At 39.8% G+C, this 8986-nt stretch overlaps 1 long non-coding RNA gene across 1 annotated transcript; it reads right to left on the bottom strand.

The window, feature by feature from the left end:
- Window positions 1-203: 203 nt before the first annotated feature.
- LOC148137425 (uncharacterized) lies at window positions 204-7470 on the bottom strand. Its single transcript, XR_015754239.1, has 2 exons — window positions 7343-7470; window positions 204-1155 (listed from the first exon to the last, which is right to left on the bottom strand). It is a non-coding gene; the product is annotated as an uncharacterized LOC148137425 (long non-coding RNA).
- Window positions 7471-8986: the final 1516 nt, after the last annotated feature.

Here is an 8986-nt window from a genome sequence, read left to right as displayed (position 1 = left end):
GAGGTAAAGGAGCAAATCGTGGAGCCATTAACAGAAATTCTTTGGGCATCTCTGAGGACAGGATTGGTCCCAAAGAACTGAAGGTTTGCAAACGTAAGACTAGTATTTATGAAAGAGGCAAAGTGTGATCCAGGAAATTACAGACCATGACATCAATAGTGGGAAAACTCATGGAGGCAATAACATGGAATAAGATAAATATACACTTCGAGAAAAATAATTTAATACTAGACAGTCAACATGGCTTTGTTAAGGACAGGTGACGTCTGACAAATTAAATTGAACTATTTGATGTCATAATATGGGCTGTAAACCTTAGTCCTAAATAAAAGTCTAGCTTTTTATAAGAGGAGCAGATGAATATGCATGTGATGAACATTTTCAGTACATCAAAATGTCTTTTTCAAACCCTCAGCTTGTCTTTGCGCATATTGGTGAGAAATATTTACCAATGATATTTCATGAATTTATTCATTAATCCTTAGGCTGTACAATGACCCAATGCATTTTACTGAGTATTAGTTTATTAATCACTTTGCAAATGTGGTTTCCATAGTAAATTGTTATGGCTCTGGAACTTGTGACCTTCTTTACTTTCTAGTTGAGGATGAATGTGAAGTGTACTTATGAACATTAATTATATTCCTGCAGCCACAGTATTTCTCTCTCCAGACCATATGTTGGCGGAACAGTGCAATGGTCCATTATGAGCCACTCTCAAAGCAGACTTAACACACTGGCTGTCAGTTATCCACTTCCCATGACGTCTTGACTACAAGCCTGTACTCCAGGGTATCATGTACTATATGATTTCATTCCAGAGTAAATCATCCCCTCTCTGCTTAAAAACATTTTATATCTCGTTTCAACATAAGAAAGTTTTTTGGCAGCTGATAGAGTTACAGTTATTGGCAATTTTAATGGGTGTGTCTGAGCAATTGCCTTACACCCACTGTGAAGTGAGTTGTGATCTTGACTAGATTGGAATTTCTGCTGTGGGTATCAAAGGAGAAGTTTAATTCCTTTGCAGAGAACTGGATTTGAACTCATATTGGAAAGGAAAGTTTTTTTTTAACTCATTCCTGCACAATCCTGTCTGTGAAGTCACAAAATCCCAGTGTAGCAGCCATTTCATTGCTGTCCAATGCACAGTGCCTGCAAAAACATGATGAAATAATGTCAAGCATAAATAACAAATGGTAAACATTAATGAATTTATTTACACAACCAACATTGCATTAATATATGCCATCAGCATGTTCACATCCATTACTGGCTAATTGAACAGTCGATCTTAGTGGAAAATGTTCCCTAATCAAATCACAAACAATTCTGGTTCACTCAAAGCATTTGTTTAAAAAGAAAACTCAATAATCTTGCTAACAAATTCCTGAATGCCATTAGGGAATAATCCTATAGTTCCTTTTAGTTTAATTTGCTTTGGGAAGGTTCAAATCTGAAGATGTGTATTTCACAGTGAATTCTAATCATACAAAAATGTTGGAGAGGAAATAATTTTCTAGTCTGCTAGCCTGCCGTGCACCATCTGATACCTTCATGGTTTTGATCATCATGAGTTATGGATCTCCAGAGAGAGGCGATCCTTTACAACGTTCCTCCTTAACCCGGCCAGGTAAACAAAACTGGTTCAGAAGACTACCTCGATTATGTGCAACATTATTTATCATTTGTGTGATTTAGTCCCTGGTGCAAGGCAGAAAGTAATCAGCATCCTTTTGAAGATGGAGAGTCAATCAGCGTTCACTATAGAACTCAACAATTCATTTCCTAGATCGAGTTAAAAATCACACAACACCAGGTTATAGTCCAACAGGTTTATTTGGAGGCACTAGCTTTCGGAGCACTGCTCCTTATCAAGTGTGAGCAGCCCTTCGAAAGCTAGTGCTTCCAAATAAACCTGTTGGACTATAACCTGATGTTACGTGGTTTTTAACTTTGTCCACCCCAGTCCAACACCAGCTCCTCCAAATCATTTCCTAGTTCGAGTACTCTTCAGGAAGAATGACCCAACATCACAACACAGCTCTCATGCACATTCTAAATACAAATAGACCAGACTATTTGTACATGCTGTTTTAAAATGTCACACTGGCATTTACAGGCGTATCTGATTTACTATCAGGAATGCACATCGTGTTAGGTTATAGTAAGGATGACAAATTATTCTTAACTGTAATCATGTTGACTCCTCTTCAAGAATACTGGATAGATACTGGAATTATAGATCCCTTGGAATTTCCTAAAGTGATCTGCTTGGGTGAGTCACCGCACATTGTCCTGTGTCATCGTTCAGTATAATGAGCTGGAGTTTGTAGTTAAAATGAATACAATCCCCTGGGGATCACACTGGGAATAATTCTTACCCTTAACTCTACACTGTGAATACCAACCCATGAATCAGGTAAAAATAATTATCAAACTATTTCTACATAATAAAAAGCCAGTCACGAAGAGCTGTCAGAACGCTGGATGTGTACAGTGAGGTTGTCATGTTGTGAATATTGATGGGTTGACTTGTCGCTGTGTCTTTGAACTGAGACATGATGAGTTGTGACAGAAGTTTCAGGGCATACCCTTCTTGATGTTGACTTGACCTCCTGGTTCCAGTGCCAAAAAGTATTAATCAAATGGTTGTGGAGATTTCAGACCATGGATTTCAGTGCTATAAAGCTGTGTCGATTTTACACAGTGCACGGACCTCAGCTGCTGTATGAGTTGAGTCCACCATGTCATCAATACAGACAAACATGTGTTCAGTGTTTTTGTGCCATATACAAAATCCCAGACCTTTGTATCTGTGACCTTTGTAGCTTCATCAAGGAGGTTTGGCAGGCGACCAGGTAGATATTCTTCTGATTCTTCAAGGTCACTGGCCTCCTGAAACTCTTCAACCGAGAAACTTATCACATCTACACTTGTCCAGTCTGTCAGCCCTATATGCTGTGCATGGTGTTATCCACCTTACAGTATATTTCTCTGGTTGGCTGTGCTACAGGCCACTTCCCTTCCCATGAGCAAGTGAACACAGACTCTGCATGGAACTGATTGACCATCTCTGCTCCTCTTCATTCTCAATAGCTTATCCAATTGCAGCAAGACTGTGATTGGTTGGCGCAGTCATATGGCAAAGTTGCACAGATTTAGGGAACTTGGAGTTACTAATCTGAAACTACAGTTTTTAGGGTGTGGGTTCATTCTCTTCTATTTCCTATTCTGCTGGCAGGAATGACTGGCAATTTTGGCACCAACTGCAGTTTTGGTTTATCTGAATTTGAGTCATCCTGACTTCAGTCTACCAAAGGCAGCCAATTAGCTAGATGGCAAGATGGTATTTCAATAGACTGGAGCGTCCAGAAGCTCCCTTTTCAGGAGTGAAACTAGTAAACACTTCTTCACATAAAGGGTGGGAGATGATTGGAAATCATGTCCGCAAATGCCAGATCATTCTCAATCAATTGTTCATTTGAAATTTAAGATTGATAGATTTTTGCAAACAAAAAAGGATATTGGGCAAAGGCGGGTGTGTGTGCTAAGGTTGTAGGTCAGCTGTAATGTCATTGAATGATGAAACAGGCTAAAGGAACTGAATGACCATATATAATCTTTCAAAATGGGCAATTTCATAAATGAAAATATTGAACTCCATCTACCATCTGCCCACTTAGCTCATCTGTTTCAGTGTCTTTGTATTTTCCTGATCCAAGTTCTTAACATCTTGATGGACATTTACTGCACTCCAGTGTACAGGGCTACATAGAGAGAATCTTCAACATGCTCTGGCCAGCCCTTGGGCAAGGCTGTCAAATTGATTGCAGTCCTAGAATCATCAAATCATCAACCTCAGGGTGAGGAGGGTCAGCTGCCTCTTCTTCCTTCACCTGCCCCCTCCTCAGTTGTTGCAACAAGATCAATTTGAAAAAGGACACCTTCCTTGTGGATATCCTTCTCCCAGGCCACATTGCCTTATTTCTTAAAAGCAGCCAATTGAATCAGGCTGTTTTGAGTTAACAAAAGAGTGGGAGTTTATTGTTCATTAAACATAGCGTCATAGAGTAATACAACATGGAAACAGGCCCTTTGGCCCAACCTGGTCCATGCTGACCATGGTGCCCACTTTGCTAGTTCCAATTGCCCACATTTGGTCCATATCGCTGTAAACCTTTCCCATCCATGTACCCATCCAAATAGTTTTTAAACATTGCTATTGTACCTGCCTCAGCCACGTGAGAAGCAATAACAACACAAAACACATACACACACAGATTAGGAATTCAGAATGAGTCTAAGAAAAAGTAAGTGTGAGAAAATAGATATATGGCTCCGTCCTAAGTTAATTGGGAAGAGTATATAGTTGAAAGCCATGACTATTAAATGTCTTCAGAAGTGTCAGCATTGGTAACTGAGCACCCAGTTTATATATTCTTTATATATTTTATGCAGGTTGATTAGGAGAAAGTGAGAACTGCAGATGCTGGAGATCAGAGCTGAAAAATGTGTTGCTAGAAAAGCGCAGCAGGTCAGGCAGCATCCAAGGAGAAGGAGAATCGACGTTTCGGGCATAAGCCCTTCTTCAGGAAAAAGGTTGATTATGCAGGTTGATTGAAATTCTTATATCATGGTTTCTTTCGACAGTGACGGCAGAAGGCTCTCCAAGTGATGGAATCCTGGAACTCCCTCCCTAATGGCATTATGAGTTTACCTACGCCAAATGAACTGCCGTGATTCATGAAGGCAGCTCACCACCACCTTCTCAAGGGCAACTAGGGATCAGTGATAAATGCTGGCCCACCCAGCGACACACACATCCCATGAATGTATAATAAAACCTGCAGTGCAGGGGTGTTTAATGGCTAAGCTCAAAGGTATGACCTTCACAGCCCATTGGTTAACACATTAGTCAAGCCAGTAACACAAACAGACCAGGGCAGAGATTGGGTTTTAACACCAATGATGTACATCCCTGCAAGGGAAAAAACACAAATATGGCTGCAAGGGATGGTCTCCTGCAGTGAAGGCATTGAGCAGTCAACCTCTATCTCTTCCTTTTAAGTCTTTCTGGTTGAAGTTTCCTTGACAAGTTTAACAATTCAGAATTCCTCTCCAGACAGTCACTCAATTTACATCCGCTCAGTCCTCTTTTCTAAATAAAAATGTTGAAATTGAAAATTCAATATGTCCATTAGTGATCGAGGGTTATGATCCCAGTTATCACAAACAGTATGTGCATGTAAATGTAATGTAAACATAGACAAGACAATATTGCATCCACAGAATAAACTCCAAACATAGCTTCTGTCTCGCTTTATAATCTTGTGACATGAATATTTATCGCATAGAACAGCCGTGTCAGACAAGGATCAATGTTCAGTCGACAATTTGGGAAAAAAACTTTTTGAAGAAAGAAGTTGTGGTCGCTAAACAGACTGGCATATTGTAATCCTGTGATATGTTAGAATTCCTGTGACATGCAACATTCAGTAAAGGTCAGCAGGCGCATCATCACCACTGTTTAATTCCGGGAAGTATTAAGACACTACCTTCACTGAGCAATGGTGACCTATAGCATTGAGACTCTCTGGGATTAATAAATACCAGGACTGCATTAAACATGGGCCATAACAGACTCAATTCAATAACTGAGATTACAGATCAAGGCTAGAACCAACAAGTCCCAGAACAGGGGAGCAATGGCTAGGTTTTGAAAGCTGTGATAATAAGGGTGATTCTCGATGGTGAGATATTTAAACATTATTTTAGTAGTCTAATGAAGATTCTCAGTTCATTTGTTCTGTTTGCAGAGAGGAGAGATGTGCTACTTTACTGATCTGTCAGCTGTCTCGCTCTGACTGGCTGCACTCGAACAACAGGAGACCATTCAGCCCTCAGCCAACCTGCTATCCAACTCGATCTGGGCTGAAAGGCAGCTTAACTCCATTTTCTCACCTTCCCATCTCCAAACTCTTATCCAGCAAAAATATATCAGAAGTAAAATACTGCAGGTGCTGAAAATCTGCAATCAACATTGAGAATGCTGGAAATTCTCAGTCAGCTTACCGGTGTCTGCGAGGAGAGAAACAGAGTTAATATTTCAAAGACTTAGGTCAAAAAGTGAAAAATGTATCAATCTCAGCCTTGAAAGATCCAATTGATCCCAATGAATTCACAGTCTTTTTGGGTAAGAGAGGCAGTTTCAGTTTTCCATGCCATTTGTATGAAGAAATGTTTTGTAATTTCACTCCTGAATGGCCCAATGCTTTCGGCTCTACCAGCACAGGAAGCAACATGTCCATATCCACCCTATTAAGGAAATCCACTCGAAATATTCAAGTTAGAATAAGTTAACAGAAGTATGAAGTACTTTCGGTGAATGGCCGAAAGCAGCTCAGGCTGATATGAGACAAACGCTTCTAAGGAAAATGGAAGAACACCACAGGTTGCAAGGCAATCTAGAAGTTGATGGTGAGCTGCCTATACAAACTATTGCAGTTTGTGTGGTGTATACACTCACAATGCCTCTAGGGAGGGAATTTTGACCCAGTGATAGTGAGGGAGTCTTACTCCTATCACTGCTGTTTCAGACTGCACACAAGCTGTGCGCCAAATAAATTATATCCTGTTTTGATAGATAATGATTGACAACTGTTTAAGATAAGCTCCTTAAAGGTATATGCACACCATAGTGCATCATTCCCTGTACATCCCTAAGTACTTGCTATTTGAAAGAATGTAGATGTATAATCACCTACTTACTTAAAGTCTCAATGTATTGTCAAATATTAATAATTATCTGTCAACGCCGGTTCATAGATTGGAGAATGATTTTGGAAGGATGTCTAAAGTTTAGGGCCATAGGTAGTTGAATGTGTAACTGCCAATGATGGAATGATCTAATCAGGTATGTTTAGGGGTCCCGAATTTGAGTTGTGGACCTGATGAAGAAGCAGTGCTCTGAAAGTGTGTGACTACAAATAAATCTGTTGAACTACTGAGTGTTTCCACTGAGGCAGAAGGAAAGCCAGTTCCCGATCCTTCTATCTGAAACTTAATGTACAACTGTTTGCATTGCAAACTTGTAAAACTCATCCAATAACCATAAAACCCTATTATCCTACAGGACATCTCTCTCTCATACTATATTTTAAAAGAAATCACCATGGCTGTAGAAACACTGACAAGTTAATCATTACACTTCTTCATTGACACAGAGAAATGCACGTGCCATGAGTTCAAAAACCCAAAAATAAACGATAGTAAATTATGTATAAATGACACACCTTACATCACAACAGGCAGTTTATTCAAAGAAAATATAAATACTTACCTCTCTAAGTAGCCCAAAACACACACGCATAGTGGAATTACCACTAGTTTATTGATACAGAGATAATTTTGTGGTGGTTTGGATTCAAATCCCATCATTGTAGATGCTGAAACAAAAAGCCATGGACAATACATCACAGGAACAGGCTCTTCGGCTCTCCAAGCCTGCACCAATACGTTTTGCCCCTCCATACTAAAACTGTCTTCACTTATTCCCTTCCTCTTCATATGTTTGTCCAGGTGCTTCTTGAATGCTGCTGTTGTATCTACTTCCCCCACCTCCTCTGGCAGTGTGTTCCAGGTACTTATCACCCTTTGTGAATTTGAATCCAACAAAAGTCTGCAATTAAAGACCCAATGATGACTATGAAAACATTGTCAATTATTGGAAAAACTTCATCTGGTTCACTGAGAAAATGAAACTGCCATCCTTACCTGGTCTGGCCTCCATGTGACTCCAGACCCACAGCGATGTGGTTGACTCCTAACTGCCCTCTGGACAATAAATGCTGGCCTAGCCAACAGTACTCAAATCCCATGAATGAATTTTAAGAAAACTCCAAACAACATCCAAACCAGAAACTGGAATGTCACAGTCATAAATCTCAGCAGGAGTTTACAGCATCAAGCACTTATCACACAATCAAGAATAGCGTTGCTTTAAAAAAAAATTCACTTACTTTTTATTCACCTCTTTAAAAAGAAACAATTCCAGGAATCCACAATCCTTCAAACACAAGTCCATTAAATATACGTTTTTCCTAATTCAACCTTGTTCAGGGATTTGATTACTCACCTCTGACATAGGTGGGACTTGAACTCAAGCCTTCTGGCTTAGGGGTTGGGAGCAAACCACTGCACCACAAGATGGCACTCAAACAAGGTGACAATGGGTACTATTTGACAACCACAGGATTGACAACTACAGCAGCTGGTTAGCTCAGTTGGTTGCACAACTGGCTCATGATGCAGAGTAATGCCTACAGGCTTCAATTTCCAATATCAGCTGAGGTTAATGTGAAGGACTCTCCTTTGTAACCTCTCCTCTCGCCTGAGGCTGTCTTTCTCTCTAATGAAAGAGTGGGACTATATGGTGACTGTACATTTCAACAGGATTGTGCATGAAATGAGCTTCGGTTATGTTCTTCAGTTCGTGGTAAGCTCTGATCCACTACCTGTTTGTCATTTGTTTCAATTGACCAAATTGGTAATTGCACAAAAGATTGTGAAAGGGATTGCACAAAACCTGGACATCAATAAGCATCATGTGAAATTGTTTCTTAAATTGTGAAAGCAAGCCTTTGAAGAGGTGCCAACACCTCTCCTTGTATACTCACACTCAGGGTTGAACTTGGTTCCTGAAGCTAACTTGTCTGAATGACCTGTTCATACTGGCACCTTATAAATACCAGGATTTACTAAAGTATGTTTAATGTTGGGTGATTCATGTTTGAAAATATAAGCATGTGAAAAGCAGCTTTTAAGTTTCTCAGAGCACTGAAACTTGCTTGGGGCCACATTAAAGAAGATTATGGGTCTCTTATTCCAAAAATAAAAAGTCCTGCACTTATAAAACACCCTATAATCTCTCTCTTTGAAACATTGCAAAGCCTTCCAGATACAATAACTGACTTTTAACTGCAGT

The sequence above is a fragment of the Chiloscyllium plagiosum genome, unplaced genomic scaffold (assembly GCF_037043375.1).
Source record: "Chiloscyllium plagiosum isolate Xiang-an unplaced genomic scaffold, Cpla_swu_hap1 HiC_scaffold_43, whole genome shotgun sequence".
Lineage (NCBI taxonomy): Eukaryota > Metazoa > Chordata > Chondrichthyes > Orectolobiformes > Hemiscylliidae > Chiloscyllium > Chiloscyllium plagiosum.
This window is presented reverse-complemented; position numbering and strand designations above follow the sequence as displayed.